The sequence below is a fragment of the Carassius auratus genome, chromosome 29 (assembly GCF_003368295.1).
Source record: "Carassius auratus strain Wakin chromosome 29, ASM336829v1, whole genome shotgun sequence".
NCBI classification, from domain to species: Eukaryota; Metazoa; Chordata; class Actinopteri; order Cypriniformes; family Cyprinidae; genus Carassius; species Carassius auratus.
In genome coordinates this window covers 13,282,128-13,304,641 of record NC_039271.1, presented here as the reverse complement: position 1 = coordinate 13,304,641, position 22,514 = coordinate 13,282,128, and the positions used below count along the sequence as shown (strand labels likewise).

Below are 22,514 nucleotides of genomic sequence, written 5' to 3'. Positions count from 1 at the left end.
AAAAATTCAAGAGAACTAATTAAGTGTAATAAGTTAAATAATTTAGAGACTAGTCCTTGCATGTGCATTTCTGAGAGTGATGCGTTGAAGTAAGGAAGCATGGGTTACACATTTCAGAATATAAACGTCTGAGTCACGTCTGTATCTTTGCACCGTTTTAGTTTGTCCATATTCAGGCAGAGCTTCTCGAGGTACCTCTGGAGCTCCAGGAGGTACAGGTAGTTAGAGGTGACGGGGAAGGCCGCTTCATCTTTGTGCACCAGGCTCTCAGGGTTGGGCAGGGGGCATCCCTGTGAAATGGCCAGTCCCTCCAGTGTTCTCAGGAGAGCTTCCAGGTCCACATGGACCTGCTGTAGGTGCTGAGCTGGAGGCACCCGCAGCCTCAACTGCAGGTAGCTCAAGTGAACCAAGAGAGAAGTGAGGCCATCAATGGGGGTGTCAATGTCAGTGCCAAAATCAATCTCTGGAGACATCTGGAAGTGCTGTGGAGACAGATTTACAATCAGAAATTTGCTGAATTAACAAATAAGTTTGTTCTTTTCTGTAGTTTAATTTCACACTGTGTCCAAGTCAAGTCAAGCTCTTAATTGTCATGTACAAAAAAATTTAATAAATAATAATTTAAAATGATGAGTGGAATTTAAAATGAAATAAAAATTTAAATGTATTTATTTATAATAGATTTAAATAAATGTATTGTACTTGTCCAGTAATCGTGGACAGCTCGACTTGGATTTACCACTGTGCAAGTAAGTTTCTTTGTTCATAAAAGACAAAGACAAAGTTATAGGGTGTTAGTTTGTGGTCACGTGGAATCAAAATTGAATTGAATGCAATAAAAAAAAAAAACTACTACTAAAACTACTTAAGATATGAAATACTGCATTAAAAAATCATTCAAAAATCTCGTTTAAATCATGCTACATGTTAGAATTAGCTCCTGTTAGAATTATAGTACAGCCAAAAGTCATGACCATCTTTATTTAATCACACTCAAGTCATTCCAAACCTGTATGACTTTCTTTCTTCTGTGGAACACGGGACATTTGTATAAAAAACAAAAACAAATGGAGTTAATTTAATAACTCCAACATGCTTTCCACATAAGAAAGACAAATCATACAGATTTGGAACGTCATGAGGAAAAGTAAACGATTATTAAACATTTACCTCATCTTTGATTTTTTTAATTCTGGTAATTATAGTTCGGGCCATGATTCGGATCCTCTCCTCCGTAGCTGTGGGTCGGCTGATGCCTACGGCCACCAGGGCTGTTATTAAAAAGCAAAAGATCAGGGAAGACTGCATCTTTCTGCAAAGAAACAAATCATATCGTCATGTCATGTGTTTAGTTGAGTGCAGTATTAGATTACAAAAGTGTCTCAAAATCTTTCACTGTACAATATATTATATATATATATATATACATATACATATATATATATATATATATATATATATATATATATATATATATATATATATATATAAATCCTAAATTAACCTGTTGAGGATAACATAATAAAAAAATAAACTAAAAAAAAAAAAATTATAAATCTCATTGATATAAAGGTCATATTGTATTGTTTTAAGTCAGTGTTTGTGTGATAGAATGAGTGCTTACCTCTGGTGTGTTGATGTGCATATTGAGAAACTCAAGCAGGAATCTCCCTTTTATAGCTGAGGATGATTGACTCATTGCCCCGGTGAATCACCCCTCTCCGGTCTAGTCTGGTTTGACCTTGTCGTCCACCATGGGATTAAATCCTGTAGAAGACCCTTTCCACATGTTCTGGTCCGAGACACTAAAGCTCTAGGTAAGGACACTTCCAGTAAAATTCATCTTGAGAAATGCCAATTAGACCCCATGTTCATGTGTATTATATTAAGTTCTTCTCTTTTTTTGATGATTATACATTTATACTTAGACCTTTTTAGATTAAATTACATTTACAAGAGATTTTTCCTAAACTTTCAGCCCACTTGACACATACACAATTTTTTTATTATTTTTTTTTTTTTTATGTTTGAGGTTTTGCTCATTGAAGCCTCATAGTTTTCACCAACATTTGCCTCTGTAAGTTAGACATATAGGCAGATATAGGCACCCAACAGAATCTAGCAGCAACTTAGGTAGCATCACTATGGTTAAAGTCATTTATAGATGAACAAACATTCAAATTAATGAACATAGTTAGTAATTTGCAAAACAATTGCATGCAACGACTGTCTTTGTAATGGACTGTCCCTACTTGAAATCTTGAAAACCTATATGTTGTAGAAAACATTTTAGCATGGAAACAAAACAACAAATGTATTGATATTCGACATTCACAAATTTGCCATTCATGTACAATGTGACACTGTAAGTAGGATAATGTTTCAAAACCTTTTTCTGCTATACAAAGGGGGAAAAACAAAAAGGACAAACTACAACATTAAACAGCAAATGTAATATTTACTAATATTAATATTAATATTTTAAAAGTTTATATTTACAGCTTATAAAATATTTATATACTTTCATGTATATAAGTCACTAAATTATTCACTGTAGATAAAACGATGTGTGATAAAGACCACAAATTAGGTAGATTGAAAAGGAAAATCTCCCATCTTATTATTCTTGGTATTTATGTAAAAGTGTTATTAGTTAAAACATGCAGTACTGTACTTCAAATGAATCTGCAGTGCTTGAGGAAAAACTAGGCCTTGTGATTTCCTTGTGTTGTAAAAATGGACAATAAGAAAGGTTGCATCCGAAAACTGCATAACAGTCTAATGGTCTTTCTCGTCTTTCCTGATCTTTCAGTCTAATTTCTTTGGTAGAAATGAAATCAGAAGTTGACAGCAGTAACATACATATGCACATAAAATGACCACCAACCATAACTTTTAAATGCTATTTTATTTTTACTGTCACAGAATTGAACGCAAAGGATAATGGGATATCATAGATAGCAAAGGACACATCTACTATATATTTAAATAAAGGTATCTCAGTAGATAGGATGTGACAATCATACATAGCTTTCAGATGCAGACAAGATTACACTTTTTATTAACACTTTATACTTATTTATGAATTCTCTGGATGAAACTGGTTTACAGGCTGGAATACTCTTACATTCTTGAGTTTCTTTGAACAGTGTGTTCATGCTCATGCGTGTTTCCTGTCTCTCATCTGTGTGTGAATACTTTCACTTGTGTGTGTGTGTGTGTGTGAATGAGTGTATGCGTGAATGAGTGTATGTGTGTCAGTGATGTAATTCCCTAAGGCTTTCAGTGTTCGTTCCTGGAAATTACGTGCTTTGGATTTCACTGGCTTCACATTTATTGCTTTTGCTAAATGTTGGTTGAAAGTTGTCATGTTTTTCTAAGGATGAGCACAGACTATACGGTAGATATTTACAACTCAATTTCCTGTAGTTGCAATCTTGAAAGGGTCATATCATATGATGTTGCTAAAAAGAACATTATTTTGTGTAATGAAATGTGTTTATGTGGTTTAAGGTTCAAAAGACACATTATTTTCTACATAATGTACATTATTGTTTCTTCTCTATTCTCCACCTTTCTGAAACGCGTAGATTTTCACAAAGCTCGTTGTCTTACTGTCATGCCGTGTCCCAGTCAGAACACTGGTGACACATAAAACCCAGTACAAATGAGCTATTTGTTGCATCCAGTGGGGACATATTTAATGATTATAATGACTTAAATTGTCTTTTTACATGTTGTTTCGTGCCTAGTAAACATAAAACCATGTCTGCATTTGCACAAAAAAAGTGCTGCTCTACACTGTTCAAAACTGGCATTTGATCACCAGTGGCAAATCCTTTAACTATGTACACGTACTTATAGACTGTGAGTCAGAACAGCTGGCATTGTAGCCTTCTCTCCCAGGATCAGTAACAGTCCTCTATAAAATGAACTGCACACATCTGAATATTTGGGTTGAACTGTTCTGAAACAGTGTTGTAAATACAGCTTAACCACTGATTTCTAGTTGTGTCCTCTTTTGGAGTATCAAGATTTTAGATACACCGTCTGGTGCACCTGGACATGTCATCAGTGATGTAACCTAGGATCACGGGGGGTTTCGGGTCTTTCAACAATCAGACCCCCTCCCCCAGGCAACCCAGCCGGGGTGATCAGGTCCCAGCTTATGTCCAGGTAGCGCTACTACCCTACACGCCATGCCTCTCCTCTCCTGATCCACAGCCACCTTGATGCTACTTTTGCAGCATCAGTGGCCAACTTGATGTCCCTTCGCTGGCTCGCCCCTGTGATGCCAAGCATTTTGTAGGCCCTGCAAAGGGATTGGCCCACAAACCCTCGACATCCCACTTCGACGGGTTGGCATATTGCCCGCCACCCATTGCTCCGGCAATCCTCCACAAGCTGGGAATACTTTGCCCTCTTTCTTTCATTGGCCTCCTCCATACGGTCCTCCCAAGGCACTGTGAGCTCCAAGAGAATTACCTGCTTGGAGGCCTCTGAAGTAAGCACAACATCTGGCTTTAATGTTGTTATGGCAACTGCCTCAGGGAACTTCAGCTGCTTGCCCAGATCAACTGACAGCTCCCAGTCACGCGCCGTTGCCAACAGGCCAGAGGAGGTGCCCCGGGCAGCTGGTGTTGACTTCTCCCCAGCTCTGACAAAAGCTGTGGTCTTCACTGGGCGGAGGCTCTTGCTGTGGCTAATTCCACTGCAGATAGAATCCGCTACGGCTTTTAGGACCTGGTCATGCCGCCAGCGGTAACGCCCTTCACCCAGGGCTTTTGGACAGCAGCTCAGGATGTGTTCCAACGTTCCTCTCTTCTGGCAGAGGGGGCATGCTGGTGTCTCCACCTTTCCCCAGGAGAAGAGGTTGGATGGACTTAGCAACACGTCATAGACCGCCTGGATCAGGAATTTTATCCTGTAGGGTTCAGCCTTCCAAAGCTCAGTCCATGTGACTTTGCGCTCCACTGTTTGCTCCCATCTTATCCAGGCGCCCTGTTGCCGCATCCCAGCCATCTGGCAAGCTCGCTTCTCCTCAACTCCTGCACGCACCTCAGAATCAGAGACCTCCTCTCTTTCCCTTCCACCTTGTCATAGCAAGGAGTTCTTCTGCTGCCCAGGCCAGCTCTCCCCTGTGCCACTGAGCCCACCAACACCTTTTGCCGTAGCCTTGACTCCGCGTCATCCACTGCCACGGTAGCCCTCCACTTCCGCCCTGTCCTGACCTTAATCCCAGCCTGGGCAACCTTTGGATCACTGGAATCCCGATACTGTAGGACCTCCCTGGACCGCGTCACCATGACCTCCTCGCTCAGGCTGCTCATGGGAAGCTTCAGCTTGTTGTTCTGCCCATATAGAGCGATGCTGCTCAGGCTTCGAGGCAGTCCCAGCCACCTGCACAGAAACCTGCTGATCCTCATCTCAAAACCTTCCACCGTTGAAATGGGGACTTCATACACCAGGAGGGGCCATAGGATCCGAGGGAGGATACCGTGCTGGTAAATCCAGGCCTTGAACTTGCCAGGAAGGCCAGACTTGTCCACCACGGCCAGCCAGGTCTCCAGGTCTTGGTTGGTCGCTTTTGTGGAAGCTGCGTCTCGCAGGCTGCAATTGAACACCTTCCCCAGGCTCTTCACAGGTTCCTCCATCAGTGATGGTATCTTGGTGGTGCCAAGTGAGAAGTGGAACTTGTCAGTAACCTTCCCTTTCTTCAGCACGAGGGACATTGACTTTGCCGGCTTGAAGTTCATGCGAGCCCAGGACATCAGCTCCTGAAGGCCATTCAGGATCCACCTGCAGCCTGGGACAGATGTTGTGGTCACTGTCAGGTCATCCATGAAGGCTCGGATGGGTGGCTGTCTAACTCCAGACTTAGAGAGGGGCCCCTTACACTGCATTTCTGCAGATTTCACCAGCATGTTCATGGCGAGGGCAAAAAGGATGACTGAGATTGTACAGCCAGTGATGATCCCCTTCTCAAGCTTGTGCCAGTCTGAGGTTGTTGTTCCGGAGGAGAGTCTCAGATGGAAGTTGGCATAGTAGTCCAGGATGAGGTCTCTGAACTTCTTCGGGGTGTGATGCCGGTTCAGTGCCTCTTCGACCAGTTTATGGGGTATGGATCCATAGGCATTTGCGAGGTCCAGCCACAGCACAGCCAGGTCCCCCTTGTTCTCTCTGGCTTCCCTGATAAGCTGAGTGACCAAGCCTGTATGCTCCAGACATCCAGATACCCCTGGGGTTCCTCCCTTCTGGACTGATGTATCTATATAGGAATTCTTCAGGAGGTAGTCTGTCAGTCGCCTGGAAATGAGGCTGAAGAAGATCTTTCCTTCAACACTCAGCAGTGAGATGGTCTGGAACTGATCGATTTTCTGAGACTTCTCTTCCTTCGGGATCCAAACACCCTCTGCCTGTCTCCACTGGTCTGCTACCCTTCCCCTCCTCCAAATCACCTTCAGGATCTTCCAGAGTCTGTGGAGTAGTCTTGGACAGTTCTTATAAACCTTGTAAGGTACTCCACTGGGCCCTGGAGCGGAGTTTGTACGTATGATACGTATGATCCCAGCTAACAATTTTACGTTCCCAGAACGTTACCAGAACGTTCCCTATTGGTTATCCAGGAAAATTTTATTAACGCAAATAGAACGTTCCATTAAGGTTAGGGGAACGTTCTGGGAACCTACTCGGAACGTTCCCTTAAAATTATAAAAATATAACCTACAGGGAACGTTCCCAGAACATTCTCCTAAGGTTATCAAATTAAACCTAAAAATAACATACAGGGAACGTTCCTTGAATGTTCTTGTTTGGTTCCCAAAAATTAACCAAATGGGAACCATGAGGGAACGTTAGGGGAACATTCGGTGATTGCTGGAATTTAGCACAAATCGTATTAATTTGGGGTCGTACAAATTCATATAAATTAGCCACCTCGTAAAACATTCATGAATTGCTGTGAGCTCATGCTGGACTGAAAAATGCATGCCCTGTGCTTTTAGAGTCTGTGTGTGCGATAATGAGGATTTCAAACCCAGCTTTGACCTTTTGTTTTCACTTACTGGTAGTCCAGTTGGCCCCTCTATTCTCTCAGACACTGTCAGTTTGATCACACATTAGCGCACGCTACACTGAGATCCAGTAATGTGAGAGAGATGGAACCACTGAATGTGAAACACACAAATGCAGTCAAATATATTCAAACTAATTAATGTATCTTAAAAAATATTGATGTGTATACAAATATAGACAAATTGATTTATTTACAAAAACTAATTTTATTTATTTATTTAGATGATTCTTTGGATGCTACATTACTCCCATGCTGCCACTCCACTCATTTCATAGTAAATTCTATTATTCTAAAATATGGAAAACAGTAATAATAATAATAAAAAAAAAGAGTTGATGTGGATTTAATTTTGACTGGTGGAGTACGTATTGTAATATTTAACTGACATTTGACAGCACTGAATGACTGATGGTAATGTGCTCTTCCCGTAAACTGACAGTTCATAAAAGCTCTGCTTGTTTTTCTTTTTTCTTTTGTGACGCATATTCACTTCCTGTCCTTTTTCTCAGTTTACTGTCAGAGGTTAGAGCTTAATCCCAGATATCCAATCTGACTGCAGTTCAGAAGACTGATACAGTTTTATAGCATCATTCATAAAAGCCTGAGGATTTAAATCATCTGTCACAGCTTCCTTTGGTTACATTACTGTGCAAATAACACATCAGTGCATGAGCCAGCAAAAACAGTGGGAAAAACAGCAATTTCCTGTATTTAACAGTCTGTTAGATATGCTTTAATGAGATGAAATTAAAGCAAAGGCAATCATTAGAAAGGTATTCACATAAAATTCACTGATGCATGTTTCCTCCTCCTCCTGAGTGTTTTTGAACACCAGAAATGTTCATTATGTCATTAGGGAAAAATGGTGGCATAATTCATGAGAATGTGGCATTTGGTTTTCATAAATCATGTGGTCTTGTGGATCATGTGATTTTGTTTCTTTAGAAATCGAAAATCTCATCTTGCTCAGTTAACTTGGATACGGGTATCTTCCATCTGTTTATGATTAATTGGTAGACACAAATAAATATTTCTCTGTAATTTCCTTTTGTGCAAATCTGTGGCTTTAGCCCACACTGATCTTTTAGACTGCGTTCCAGCCTGCTTTTGTCCCAACCAAACTTTCAAAACTGACGTACTGCTGGGGGTGGGGAGTGAAGGAGGGTCCTATCTGGAAATCATGTGCTGCACGATGGAGGCAGGATATGTTCAGTAAATCTTTCCAAATATGGACACCTATGTTTTCATGGGATACGTGTGCATGAAGGATGCAACCTGCAATCCCTAAACACACGCTCATAGAAAGACAGCATGTACTGATTTCATAGCATGTGTCAAATATGTCAGCACAACATTGCTAGAGAATAGGTACAGAGGCAAAAAACATTTAATCAAAATACATACATAAAAGGTCAAAACTATATAACTGTTGCCATGCTACTTGTCTGTTTTTGTGATTCAGTTTTCAGATCAGTTTAAATATTATGTAGAAGTTACGTTTCTGTAGAAATACAAGTGGTTACACACATTTTCCTGTGACTCTATCTGTGACAGGTAAAAACTTATTTATATGTTTTTATTTTTTCTGTAGATATGTAACTGAGGTATGAAAAGCTATACAAGTAAAATGCCATACAAATTAAATTTAGTTTCTTTTTAAAGTTAGATTTAGACCAAACACACACTCTCTCTGTACACACACAACACTTTTCTTTTCTTCTTTTATAATCTGAAAAAAATGGTGTAGAAACATTTTTTAATTTTTTTTTAATTGAGACTACATGTCAAAGAAGAAGAAATGGCAAGGGACACATTTAAATAAACACGAAATTGAATTGTATTTTAAATACTTATAAATGTACTTTAATGGTTTTGATTCATTTGAAAATTTTAAAAATGTTTTTACAGTGCAGTTGGCTCATTTAAAAAAAAAAAAACCTCACTGTTTAATGAGAAGAGAGAAGCTTTCGCTTGATGCAAAAGGAGAGACAGTCCCGCGGTCTTTCTCTTGGACTGAGCTCGTGAGTGCATTGCTCAGTTTGACCTGTAGAAGGCTTCACTGAGCCAGCTTTCAAATACAGCAGAGAAACCAGAAGATCAGGGAAAACATAAACCGGTGAAGAGATGAAACAATAGCTGAACAAGACAGAAAGAATACTCCCTCACATAAAAGAAAATGTAGATTAGATTGAATTGTCTCTCCATTTTTGTTCATACACTCTAAGAAAACAAAAAAACTAGTCAACCTTTCAAAAATTACTAATACTTTGGGTACTAACATGTAAATTCAAGGCACTAATATGTTCCATTTAGGGGTAAATACAGTACAAAGATATAGACAAAGAGCTTTTGTACCTTATGGTATCACCTAAGTGACAGCGTTGTACCTTTTATTGTAGAGAGTAGAAGAAAGTGAGGATGCAACCTCTGCATTATTCTATTGATGTCCCAGTTTAACTGATTGCTTCTTGTCAAAGTATTTATTGCCTGAATTACAGATTCCTCTCCATACACTCCCTACTGTACGGACCTCTCGCAATACTCCCTTGCTTCTTATAGGGCTGTGCTTAAATGATTTTATAAAAAATTGCACATTGATTAAAAAAAAAAAAAAAATCACAGTTAACAGTCGATAGCTGCTTTCCTTGTGCCTGCAAAGTCATCACTTTACATTCGTTTTGCATCACTCTTGAATGAAGTGTCGCTTGCCATTCATTTGCATTTTTTTCATTCAGCTTTTGTTTCAGCTGAGAATTAAAAAAAAAAAAAAAGGTATACAACAATGCAATGACAGTGTTATGGTCATCTGTATAAGCACACATAGTAATGATTTATTTATATCAAGAACCGGTGTTATAACAGAACATCTCTCGTATATGTTTTATTAAAATTATTATTCTTTTATGTCATACTAATTTAATTTCATAAATTCTCTTTTAAAAAGTCAAAAGTGTACTTGAAACAGTTAGACAGAGATACGGATGCAGGAAAAAAAATAAAAAAATCACACAACTCTGAAAATACACCATACTTCCAAGTTTTAATTACAAGGCTGGGTAAATTGTTTCTAACAAAATGCTGTTAATTAAATAATCAATTAAATGGAAACATTTGAAAACCAGAACTCTTTCACTCCTAACAGCACCTACAGTAGTGATTTCACTAGCTTGGTTACAACACTGAGACCCAAAAAGTGGTTCCACAACAGTACGTCCCATGCTGATGACATCGGCAGAGCACTGCTCCATTTCCCAAGGCTAAATGGTGACACAAATTGTGGGCCATGTTTTTGGATCATAATTCAAAGGGACTAACCCTGTCTCAAATATGAGGGTCACATTGCTATTAGTACAGGAGGGATTATGTATAAAAGAAAAAGAAATGAGTGAGAGAGGGATGGATGGATGGGAAATACTTGAAATAATCTGATTGCATTCTCTAAGCTATCAGTTTGATGTAATATTGTAAACCTTGTCTTTAGGAGTTAGGCTTTTAAACAGAGACCTGATTTAATGATATTTATTGAATCTTAGTTTGCACAAACCTTATTTATTCTTAATACTCCATTTATACCTTATATAATATATACCTTATACCTTATTTATTTTTAACTGTCAAGCATATGGTCTCCCTTTTTTCTAAAGAGCACAATCTCCCACAGAAGAATGGAGACAACGGAAAAGCCTGTGGACAGTGGAGTCACATGACCAAAGCACTCAGCTGGTGTCCCAGTGAATGGGCAGGAAGTTATGGGGATAAATGCTCTGGGCCAGAAAGCACAATAGCAAAATGCCCATGGACCTGGATGAATACCCAACTCTCATTTCTTACGGCTGTTATAAGCACCAAAAGGGAGTATGGTTGCCATTCATATACAGTCTTTATGACCCATTTAAAATTCTTCTATATGTTTCTCTACGTTTCAGTACTTTTCTTTATCGTGTTAATGCATTAAAAGAATCACAGTCTATCGGGTTGACTGAAGTACTGAAATACTCTTTTATTTTAAGTTTAGAGTAATTGACAATGTGATCAGTTCTTCTATTTTTCTTTATACTTGAGAACAGACAAAATGAATTTAAAATTGACTTTTTAATCTTCTCAAGATTTTATATGCTTTTTTTGTGTGTTTGCATAAACCGACAAACACTAAAATGTAACCTATAAATAGTCACATACTGTGTATATTAATGCATAGACTGTCATATGTTTAATCAACTGCGTTATTACAATATAAATCAATATTGGTGGAATGGTCTATTAAATATATTAAACTTTTTAAGATTGATACCCCCCCCCCATTTATTTGTTTTACATTTCATTTACCTCAGGTATGAAATTCAAAACGGACATTTCATTCAGTCTACAATTTTAACATTCAACGTTAATTTATTAAAAGTACATTAATAATATTAAAGTAAACTGCTGTGAAATTATGTAAAGAGTACATGTTATCATAAAGCATTTTTTCATAAACAATTATTGGCATCCCTATATGATTCCTTTATGCAAAATCTCTCCATTCAGGTTTCAATTATTATATATTAATTGAATCTAATTCAGCAGTACCAGTTATTCAGGCCAAGAAGTAAAAGTTATGATCCACTTGCTTTCAGACTGAGGTTGCTAAGTGCATTGTCACGGTTCATCTTGTGCGTCACATGTGTGGTGAGGGCTGTGCCTTAATTTCTGCGCAGATGTAAATGTAGGTTTTGTTTCAGTTCTCCTCCACCTACTGTGCTTTTACTTGATTTGAGACAGGATTTGAGTTTATTTTTAGACATAGGAAGTCAAATTATATTAAAGTGTAAAAGGTCTGTGTAAATTTACCACACATTGTGTGTCACTGGATCTATGTGAAATGTTGTACTAGGAGGTGTATGGTTGTTTTAGAACTCTTTATGGTTAATTTGCTATTATACGTAAATTCTTAGATGACCAAACTGTTTGTTTAACTAAATGAAAAACATAACATTTATGAGAGTGCTATGCAAAAGAACACTTTTCTTTTTTTAGTAGTCTGGGGTTTGATGGAGATTTTGAGAGCTTGATATCTCAGTTAGGATGTTTTGGTCCTCTGCAGATACTTTTTGGGGTAAGGGCTTCCTGGCTACTGGTTCAAGGAACAGCAAGCCCAGACCGCAAAAAGACCTGAAAAGGACAAGACGGGGACCTGGAAATCAGCTTCGTGTATCTGAACAGAGAAAGAGAGGGAGAGAGACTGAAATGTGAATGTCATCCTTCTTTCATTAAGAAGATATTTATATATATATAAAAACACATTAAGACACATACACACATTTATCAGTCCAAGGAATGTCTCGAAACCAAGATTTAAACTAGTACAATTACACAATATAAATGATTCAATTACACACAACGAGCATCATTGTTTGACTGTTTCTTGTGTTCTTTTGAACACTTGTGGCGCAAAAGCTCTTTCCTACGAAAATTGACGATAATGTTTGTTTCTATGATGTGCAGCCAACTTAACGCGTGACAGGTTAGTCCGTTTTAACCAACTACACGGCTCGTTCTCGCGCAAAGTGTGAGAAAGCAATTTCTGGAGCCCATATGCGTCACTGTCATTTTTTAAATATATTTTTTTTCGTTTGCGCAAGTTCAAATAAAATTTCACCTGTGTAATTCTAACAAAATGCACTCTGAGACCGTCAGGTGCCGGGTGTGAAACACCTTTTAATCCGATCCTTTAACAGCATTGTGTTCTGCGTCTATTTGTTACCCGGGCCAAAGATGGTTGGGGTCCAGCGGAGTAGATGACGTAGGCATCCGTTAGGTTTACCTCACTAAATGCGTCATATGTGTGAAAGTCTCGCCCTCCCATGCGCGCTCTCCTCTCTTTCTCTGATTGCGACGATTCCTTTAACGACTTTTGGTCTATATCTAAGTATCTACTAGGCCTGTATCTAAGAAGTACAATTATTTTAAACCGTATTTGTTTCCATGTCCACATATATCGTGTCTTGTGTGTAAATGACCATCACTGGGAGATAAAACACTACATACGTGTGTATGGAGAAACGCGGAGACAAACGTGCTGGAAGCGCCAATGTGGTGTATTCGGGTTGATTGAAAGAGGCGTGTTAATTAAACGGGAGCTGTCCATTGTGCTGAACGGGCTGCTGTCCACGGTGCTGAAACCCACCCGCCGCGGTGAACGCCCTGTGCTGTACACACCCACAGTTTGAGGAAGAGATGGGGAAAGAAGGGGGTTTTGTCACAGTGGTGATACAGACAGGTGCTTGTAATCTGGAACATAGAATTGAACATTCAAATATGAATAATACAATTATTGTTATTATTATTTTAATTGGATGTCCCTTTCAAGAACCCCCATTCTCCTATCATTTGAGTGTAGTTTTTTTTAGGGGTGTGTGCATGTGTGTAATATTCAATTTTAATGCGAGGGTGTTTTATTCCCATTAATATTTGTAAAAAGGTTTCAATGGTTACATTTAGTCCACTATGTATAATGCTTCTAGTACTTGTTGCTAATGCTTTTGCGCCACCCCGGTGTAGTATTGGACATAAATCGTGCTTATGGAAGTAGATATAGCTGTCTAATTATTGAAATTCTATACATGCCACTGGCCCACACCTTTAGCTTTTTTAAAAGCTATTTTAAAATGTTGTGCGTTTGCACTGTATAGTCGGCTGTTCCACACCACGAAGTTAAAGCCAAATATTCAGTCACGAGTCGGCATTTGAAAAAACAAAATAAAATATTTAAAGTAATTTCAAGTTATTCCTTGCAAGAATATGTCTGCACTACGGAATGATGCACGTTTCAACAGTTGTAATGGCATTAAAAGGGCTTTAAAAGCGCGCAAATGGATGCAGGGCGAAGCACGCGCGTTATAGCTCGTTTATAGGCGCTTATAACCGCTGCTCACCTACCCGCTCCACAGAGACCATCTGAAACAGGGTGTTTTCTCCATGTGTTGAGTTCACAGATGAAGACAGAACACGCATCAGACCGTCTGTCAGAAAGTCAGAAATACATTACCAATGCTTCTACCAAGCCCCATTAAAGAAGACGAGACAAGTCAACGCGGATCCGTGAGCGTTAAAAGAAAATATATGCCAGACTTACCGTGTGAGCAATGCTTCAAGGAAGACGAGATCTCTTTTTTTCCCCTTTTGGTTTTTATAATAATAATTCCAATAAATGCGAATGCGCTCCTCTCGCGTTGATCTTTAATGCTTTCAAATTGCATACTGGTGTTTTTAGTACATTTTAAACTAATCCATTTTGTCCTTTCCGCGTTTCTGGAAAATACTGCAAAATCTAATGGAAGCGCTCAATTCCTCCAGTCTGCTGCTGACCTGCATTGACGTCATTGCGTCATTAGGTTTCCCCTGGAAACACAGGCGTTCCAAAAATAGTAACACATTAATTCAACTCTGGCTGAGGGTTGGCGCGAGCGACTATTTGTATCAATCCATAATATTCTGATTCGCTCCCTCCCCCTACATTGTCGTCTTCTTTTTATTATTCTTCCTCCTCTTTTTCTCCTTCCTCTTTTTCTTCTTCAGAGCGTTAAAGCTCTCAAGGACGAGTGGCGCACGAGCATGCACGACTTTACGACTATTTTAAGGAGCAGGCAAGGTTGCATAAATATCAAAGTGAGGGACAGAGCAGAGGAGAGGGTTTGTTTTATTCCCGCCCGCAATCGAAAAATGGTAGTAAGAGCAGAAACAGCGCCACGAGGACAAAAATAGAAAGCGCCGAGCGCGAGCAGTCATCTGTCTGGGGAGCTCTATACTGAAGAAAGCGAACTAAATAGAAACAAAGGAAATGGTGATGCTAATATTGCTATATGTATGTTGATTAAACGCATTTTCCCCGCAAGCAAACACTTGATATTGAAATTTGTATCGGGTTTGCAATGGTTTGATCACCATTACATTATTTTCCATATCTGCAACCATCATCGACTGAGTGTTGTATAGACAGAACGCAGCCATTCACTTACTCCATTTTCATTCATCCAGCCATTCGTTCATTCATTGTTTTGGACAGCTGCTCCATTGTAACGCATACATAATGATATCGCTGTGGATTCGCTCTAATCAGATATAAAATCTGTTTGTCCGTGACAGAAACGAAGCAGGTTGCACTTGAGCGCTGTGTTCTGCCCATGCATGATCAACCATTTGTTCCACACGAAGCATTAATTCATTAATTAAATGCATTGGCCACTCCCTTTTTGAAATGATATCTTTCACTGTGTGTACGTGTTGATGCTGACAGAAGCTGCAATAAAATAACGGAGAGCTGAAGAGCTGCACAGGCGCTTTAGTCTTATGGTCTGTGTCACTGCTCATGAGTCAAGACTACAGAAAAGACTTAAAAACGAGTCTGAACAATCATGTTTGAATTGAGTGTGTGTGGCTGTGGATTGATTAGTGATTAGATGGAAAAACTGAAAAACTAATGGTTCATTCCACTGCAAAAGTGAAATTCATTAATTCAGTGCAAAGTGAAATATAAAAACTAGCTTTTAAGGAAATTTGAGGTCTATGAACAACAGTTTGCAATAATGTGAATGGCTGCTCTAATGTGGGTTTGATAATGCGGAAGAGACATCTGATCAGATGAGTCTGAAGGGCTGTTAAGGTGGAGAAGGATTTTGAGTGCTGGTAACTGCAGAGAGGGCTTCAGGAGAGGAATCTTCTCTATCTCAGGTCCTAGAGGTGCATTAAGTGGTATGGTCTGAAAATGTGATTGTTTAAATGTATTTATTTTGGGGAAGGAGAACCGAAATCTGTCACATTTATATGTATGATTTTCACAGTACACACTTTCAAAGCATGCTTTACAGAAAATCTTGACGTTTATGTTTATTAAACCTTAATATATTTACGCCTTATAGTTGCTTTAGAACTGGTCGTAATATATAGTACTTGCATTTTTTTTCTAACAATAAACAATCAAGCAGTTGACATTTGCTTCTCTGTGATGATTTTATATTCTGTTGCTCTGCTAACAGATTTTGTTTTCAACTTTGCAGATGGTTGAAGTACAATGTTGCATGTCGGGAAAAGGTATTTGAATATTTAAGACTTTATGTGTAATCTGTAGAAATATATATGCATATACACACACGCACACACACACACACACACACACACACACACACACACACACACATATATATATATATATATATATATATATATATATATATATATATATATATAGAGCACACTTGAAAGCAACGGGTTCACGAAAATACATTTTCTTTTGTAAATTATAAAACAATACAAATACCGTTCAGAATTAAGACATTATTATTATTACTATTATTATTATTATTAGTAGTACTAGTTGTTGTAGTAGCTCTTTTGATTTGTTTGCTCTTTTTATTGCTTTTTTTTCTAGCAACCGACAACAGCCTCTTCAGTAAAAGTTTGCTAAATTACAATCATGTAATAAACATGTCTTATTGTTCAATGCATATAGTGCACAATATTACCTCTGTGTGTTTGAAATCTAGATAGATGCAGTCAAAACGTAACTAATTCAATATCATTTCCACTGTGTATCACCAACCATGTACATTCAGACAGCTATAGGGAGTATGTAAAATTCAGCTTTATTTTATATCTTTTATAAGTTTTCATATTTCCTTTTTCTATTTTAAAATACATCAAGGACAAACATCAGGTCATCTCTCATATCAACTCTCAGGGTTTCTCCCTCTTTAGCCGAGTCTCCACTCTTAACCAGTGTTCCACAAAGCTCTTGGGATGTCCCCCAACCAGAACCACCAATCCCCTTCACACACACAGACACATACAACATATATAAATTAATAAATAAAATAAAACTTTATATACATATGATGCATATTTTGTCTTGTCCTCATTATCGTTAGGAAAAACTAACTCTAATAATAAAAAGGTTATTTTACGATGATCAGTGAATTGTGAAAAAAATCACGAAGCAAAGAAGAATGAAATATCTCTTGCAGAGTTTGTGTTTGCGGTTTAATAATCATTTGAAACTGGCCATCTTGCAGCTCCAGTATTAAGAAGGATTTATCTTTGAACTCTGTCATGGAAATTATGTAAAAAAACCTTATTAAACAATTTAATAATCAATTTACACAGGAACATGGTTGAGAACCACTGCCTTATACATTATAGTCAGTGTCAGCAGGTTCTTCTCTTTTAACTTTACTGCCATCTACTGGTAAAAGAGAACAACTGCAGATATCAAAAACAAACTCTTGTGAAATGTGATGATGAGGCGAAGGATCAGAAAAATGACAAACTTCTAATTTCAGTTTAATGTTTTGATTGGTGTTAGTCAATCAAATCTGCAGTTTGAACTCTTTGCATTGACAATAGTAATTAAAGTTTCAGGCAACAGGTTACTTGACTATGGTTTAATGTAAACGTTATTAAGTTACTTCAAGAAATGCTTTAATTTGCATGAATTTGAAGGTTTGTTAGCTCAACAATAGGACATTCAGTGATATTTATGGAATAGCTCCACCCAGATCCTGTATGATAGCTTCTTTTTTTTCTTTCTGTGGAACCCAAAAGCAGATGTTTAGAAGAATATCCCAGTTGCTCTTTTCTGTAAAGTGAGAACAAACTGTGACCAAGACTACAAGATTTTCATGGCCAGATTTTCATTTAATCATGACCAAAATTCACTCCTCACTCAATTAGGATTCAGAAGACTTGGAATATAACGTATAAGCATGGACTACTTAAATGTTGCTTTCTCATCCCCATTTACTGTTTGGAAGAAAGCTGTTTAGGAATTCTGCTCAGAAAGATAGCCATAGGGGTTTGGTTTAACATGAGGGCAAGTAAATAATGATACAGCATTTATTTCTCATTTGGTAACTGTGTAATTTCAACTTCACATTTTAGCTGTTGTCTGCAGAATGTGTTTATTTATGATGGGGACTGAAGTTAGAGATTAGTGATGTCTATTCCAAACATCGTCTGCTGCTTAGATACAGTAGAAACAAGAGTTTTTTTTTATTTATTTTTTTTTGGGGGGGGGGGGGGGGGGGAAATACCCCCCTGAAATACTGACTTTGTTTAGCGAGATGCAGAAAGCTGAAATCCAACTTGCTCACAGTGCTGCTACAGTATGCAAAACGTAGTAACTGCACATTTAATAAAATTCACTTATGAATCTGGTCTTTTAGACAATGGTTTGACTTTGAGTCTGGCTAAACTATGCTCAGATTTAAAGAAAATGGACACAAAATCTTGAAAATTGACATCAATTTAATAAAAATGCAATGCTTTTCTCGGTTTCACTATTGGCAAAGTCATTGAGTTTTGCTTGAACTTGGTCAAAGTAATATATTTATCCAATAAATGTATTTAAATTGGGACACATGGAATGTGAATGTTCTGCATATAAGTGCTCTTATGGAAATCAACATACTTTTAAAAATGTGAAAAAAGAATGAAAAAATAAAAATGTGAATCTCTCCTTAAAACAGAATCTCTCTTCAGTGACTCTCCAGCAGTCAGATGTTATTTGAACACCAGGGGGCAGAAGAGGTCATTAAGCAATGAAAATGCTATTTTTTTATTTTACCGTTAATGCCAACTTAGTCTTCTCTTGACCGACCCTGTACTTTTTCTGCTTCAGTGCATGGAGGCATCAATGTGCGTGTGTGTGTGTGAGAGAGAGAGCTAAATGCCTGCACATGCAACTATTATTAGCAACATATTTTGCAAATAAATAAACAAAAATATTCAAAATGTGTTAATGCACAATTTGCTAATTTATGGTCAATACAATGAATAGTGCAAGTATGTATTCCTCATTTCTTTCTCTTTCCACCTGCTTTGCGGTTGTTAGTTGCTTTAGTAACCATTATTTATGTTGCCGTTTATTAGAGCAAAATACATTTATGTACAGAAAAATTTAAGAAACTCACAAACAAATCAAAAAAACATCTCAGTTGATCTCTTCTGATCACATTAAGCCTTGAGTGGGACTGTTATCTAAACCCTGTAGAAAACCCTTTAGAAATGCTTAATGAAAACAGAGAAAACAAGTAAAAGAGAGAGAATGAGATATGGGTTTGAGAGCATTGAAAGAAAAAAAAAAGTGAAAAGGGAAAATGGAGAGAGTGAGAATGCTAGCTTATCAAAGCTCTGTTGATCTAATGATCTTGCTGACCTTCAGGTGAAATCAGAATGCTTACGAGGCAGAACAGCATCTTCAACGTCTGCTTTGGCCTCTCTTTTATCATGAATTTATTCATGTTAATTGCTGGATTAGTGAGAAAAGGTCTCGGGGAACCAAAGACTGCAGTGCATCTGCCCTTGGTATGACACAGAAGGGAAAGGTGAAGCAATGTGATCAGGATTGTTTGCTTCTCTTTACAATGTGTTTAAATCAAGATGAAACTCAAACTAATGCATAATTTCAAAACTTTTCTGTTTCAAATAAAGATTCAATAATTTAAAAGTATATATATATATATATATATATATATATATATATATATATATATATATATATATATATATAATCTTCATAAACTAAAGGCAATAAGAATGATATTATATACTGATAAAATATTATAATAATATATAGTTATTCTGTTAACAATGGTTTTATTTAGTCTATTTATAATTATATGCTTGTCAGGAAATGTGATCCATGCATGTTTTTGACAAGTGAGATTTACTTACAAATCACAATACTTCAGATTATTGATGATTATTTTGTTAATATGGCAGAAGGGAAGTGGTTTAGTATTGAGCCAGGCAAACAGTAATGTTTGGTGTCATTTTAAATGTATTACATTCAGTAATTATTCAGTCCAACACAACTTACAAATGCCTCATTATTTAGAGCACACAGCTTTACTCGTATGCAGTATTGATTACCCAGCATGTGTGCGTACAGAACCTCATCCTTGCCTGTGTACAGTAATCCTCCAGGGCTCTCTGTGCACAGCTGAACACTCGGTGTATGAGTCAAGTCAACCCTGTATAACACACACTCTGTCCTGAGCAACACACTCACTATGTGAGACCTGATATGAAATATTCTGAGGCTGTGACAGCAAAGAATTTGTGTGTGTGTGTGTATATGAATCTCTGTAAGTCTGGGCATTTGTGACGCAGTGCGTATACGTGTGCGCGCACAAAGGAGACACAGGGAGTCTATGATCTGAGCTTGTGGGCTGAAGTGTGAGAGTGTGTGTGATGGAGAGGGAGATTGCTTTAGACAGGTATTAAAGTGTAATAGGTTACGTCACGTCGCCTGCTCTGTCTCCTGTTGTTAGTGTCAGCTTTCAGCTTTGCCCTCTTTGGTGGCAGTCATTTTGGGCAACCCCGTCTCCCCTGCGGGCCTTCTGAAAAAGTGCACATCTAAAGGAAATGTCAGCATGTCCTTACTGCAACTCCAAACTGAACAAGCTTTCTCCTCCTTTGCACCTAACATAACAGCAGCTCTCTCTTTTTGCATATTACGTACATTTATGGCAACCCAGCTCTTCCTAAACTTTACAGGCCTCTGTCCAAGCTGTTGGCCTGATGTACGGTTCATCTGTGTTTTCTCTGCAGTGATGCAGTCGGCCGTCATGTATATTTTCAAGCATGTGTTTGGATGCGTGCAGCCCAAAATACTTCATTAAATCAATCTAAATGGGTTTGTCTCCTTTAATCCCATACTATGACTGTTGAAGGTTATTTATGTATATATATATATATAATTTCCAAAAGACGATTTACTTTGGAACAGTTTCTACTCAGTACTCACTATTTAGTATTCATAAAAAAAGAACTTCCAAATGCATTCAATCAAGAGCTACAGAGCTGCTGTTGTTCAAACCATCCATCCATCTTTCCGTTCGTTCTTTCTTCATTTTTTAAGATTTGTCCTTCCTGCAGCATTTATATCCAGCTCGAACCAAACATGCCTGAAACAGCTAATCAGTGTCTTTGGGTTTACTTGTGAATTACCACCAGGTGTGTCTGAGTGACGTTAAGACTAAACTTTATTGCAGTTGATTTTAAACGACAGGGTCCCTGCATTAGACTTTGCAACACATTTAAACTTAAATTATTCTCTTACTGTTAACCAGGAGCAATCTGATGAAACTGCCGGTAGATGTCTGCATCAAAATGAAGGCTGATGGTAGCATACAGGACAGCCTTTTTACCTAAACACTTAAGCTCTTTCTCGTCCCCTGTGGTCAGTGAATAAATGAAGTCTGGTGGTTCAGTTACAGTGCAGTACAAGGACACTTTCTGAGACCTCCACATTCACTGTCACTCAGTACTCAAGTTCATTCCAAACCTTCACATGAACAGCAAAATCCATTGCAATTCTCAAAAACTTGAAGGATTTTTGAAGGAGTTTTGTGCTCTCACTATGGGCTTGCATAAATGGAAATTGTTTTAATAATCGCTTCCACATGTATTATTTTAATTAAAAGTAATTTGGATAAAAGCATCAGACAACTGAATAAATGCAAATGTATGCAGAAACCTGCTCACAGTATGAACAGAAAATGTACCTGTAACTGGAAACTTGTTCTATCACACCTTGTTAGGACCCAATATTAGTCTGGGTGGAAAATTTAGGTTTGATCAAAAGATTTTGAACAAAGGTGCAACACCTGCTTTTTGGTTGGACCTCCTGTTCTGTTGGTAGGGCACCTCTTTTTACATTTGTTAAATTTTGGCTTAATGAAATAATTAGAATTGTATAGTTAGTTTGTGATTAGATCTTGTGCAGTGATGAATATTTTACATGAAAAGTAGAATAGATTTTTTTAAAACATTTAGCTGCGAACCATGAAAAGCCTCTGCCCACACTACTGAACGTCATCTGTATTGATATTCAGGACTCTGAACCGTATCTGTCCTCTTCAAATGCTCAGGCACTCATTGTTTATACAGTGAAGATATGCTAGAGGCTTCAAATCCTGAAAAGTCCAGAAATTCTTCAGACTGTGACATGAGCCGCAGAAAACAGCCAGAATAACAAAATAACATCTTGAGTGCTCAAATCACAAGACTTTTATCATTTTATCAAAGTTATTCACCTCTCTTTTATCTGTAATGATCAATGGTTTGTAATAGGCTGGATTTGCACATCGGTTGAAGATCGTTATTCTTACCGCTCCTCTTTAAGCATAATTACAGTGTGAAAAAAAACAACAACATTTAATAGCTTTACTTTCAATTAGTCATGGTCTCATTCAAACCCACAGTTGGTCAGGTTGGAGAGAATGAGAGAGAAAGAAAGACTGGTGGTATGCTGTGCTTGCTGACCTTTCACTCTGAAAATACTCATCCAATGAGAGAGAGAATAAACATGGGCATCGTCTCAGGAGTTGAGAAGGGGAACCGAGGAACATTGACCTAGTTTTGGCCTCCCATAATGTGTCTTATCATACAAATATGTAAAGCA

General features: G+C 37.9%; 1 pseudogene; it reads right to left on the bottom strand.

The window, feature by feature from the left end:
• Positions 1–4,154: 4,154 nt before the first annotated feature.
• LOC113047742 (uncharacterized) overlaps positions 4,155–22,514 on the bottom strand; it is a 66,514-nt pseudogene continuing 48,154 nt past the window's right edge.